At 38.8% G+C, this 1645-nt stretch overlaps 1 long non-coding RNA gene across 1 annotated transcript; it reads right to left on the bottom strand.

The window, feature by feature from the left end:
• Positions 1-490: 490 nt before the first annotated feature.
• LOC107667981 (uncharacterized) lies at positions 491-1311 on the bottom strand. Its single transcript, XR_001631842.1, has 3 exons — positions 1088-1311; positions 709-798; positions 491-567 (listed from the first exon to the last, which is right to left on the bottom strand). It is a non-coding gene; the product is annotated as an uncharacterized LOC107667981 (long non-coding RNA).
• Positions 1312-1645: the final 334 nt, after the last annotated feature.

The following is a 1645-nucleotide window of genomic DNA, read 5'->3' on the forward strand; positions in this document are numbered from 1 at the left end:
TGTAACTAGTAGAAAAGAGAATTAAAGGGAAGGGATGATGATATTTGGCTCACTCTGGGTTGGGTTATGGAACTGTTTTGGTTCAGTTCTGGCTAAAAAGATGTGGACTAGTTTTGGGCCGGCAAACACGAACTAATCTGGGCCACACTTTAGCTGTTGATATGATGCAGATCCGCGCCAAAGGAAAATCTGCTGACTGGCTCGCTCTCCGCAAACTTTATAATAGAGAATGAACAGTCCTGAAATTACATCTATCTCTGTGACAGCCCTAGACTGTAATAAAAGTGTCTGTGGACACACGGTTTAATTCTTTGTTTTGCCAAACAGAAGGCACTTTTTATCACTTTAACAGGACAGCTGTTACTTTATAAAATTAACAGGACAGCTAGGAAACTAAGATTATTGTTCACTGATCATTATCGCCTTTTCAAGCTTGCTGATATCAAATTTAATTTTTGTGCTGTATTTACATAAAAATAAAACAGAACCAAACTTCGAATGTTTTGGAACACATCCATGCTGTCACTCACTTGCTCAGACTGGGAGTCTAGCATTAAAATGCAAGGCCTAAATGTACAACACAACTGATTAAACATTAAACATGGAAATAATATAAATGTTTGGTAAAGGACTAAAAATAGCAGCATTATTTCATAGTAGGGGTAAGGGGTAACAGTGTAATTACCCCAATGTAACATACATATCTACCTCCTTCTTTGCACCAGTTTTCGCCCCCTTTTGATGTGTTCCACTTCTTCGTTTCCAGGGAAGCACACAATCATGAGTCTCCAGTGATTTCTGAAAAACATTAATAGACGATATAAGTAAGATAAGTTTTGATAATTGCATATGTGCCATACACAGTGCTACTATTTTAAGGGGCACAATCACTTCCTTTATTGTAAACATTTATATGGACATGTAATATGTAATATGAAAAGTACATTCAACTGGTTATTGCATCATAAACCCCAATAGGTGTTGTTACTGAGAATCAACAGACTGCAAGAAGGTGCGACTGACCAGTCATATTTGAGCTGTGTAATAAGTAATAACAACCAGTAAATAAATAATGTAAAGTTCTCACCCAAGAGCATTCTCAACTATCAAAAGATAGTCCTTTCGAAAAATGTCCTCATGTTTTGTCCAGTTGACGACACCTGAAAATCCACTACAATTGCATAGATGACATGATAAATCATATGGTTACAGTCATTTTTCAATAATACGATTCAATATATAACTATGACAGTACATGGCTTCTTCAAAGCCCATGCAACGCTAGATACTGTAGCATGATCATCTACAAACATATAAAGAGAAACTCGCAGTGTAATTCAAATTAATTTAATGATCCCTTTTTATGAATTTAATGATCTTTCTTAACATATCAGTAACTCCTACCTGTTTTTGTACCTGTTCCTACCTGATGGGGAAGTCGTGGCCTAATGGTTAGAGAGTCGGACTCGTAACCCAAAGGTTGCGGGTTCGAGTCTTGTACCGGCAGGGATTGTAGGTGGGGGAGTGAATGTACAGCGCTCTCTCCCACCTTCAATACCACAACTGAGGTGCCCTTGAGCAAGGCACCGAACCCCCAACTGCTCCCCGGGCGCCGCAGCAAAAAAAATGGCTGCCCACTGCTCCG

Source organism: Sinocyclocheilus anshuiensis, unplaced genomic scaffold, assembly GCF_001515605.1.
Source record: "Sinocyclocheilus anshuiensis isolate Anshui unplaced genomic scaffold, SAMN03320099.WGS_v1.1 scaffold3862, whole genome shotgun sequence".
NCBI classification, from domain to species: Eukaryota; Metazoa; Chordata; class Actinopteri; order Cypriniformes; family Cyprinidae; genus Sinocyclocheilus; species Sinocyclocheilus anshuiensis.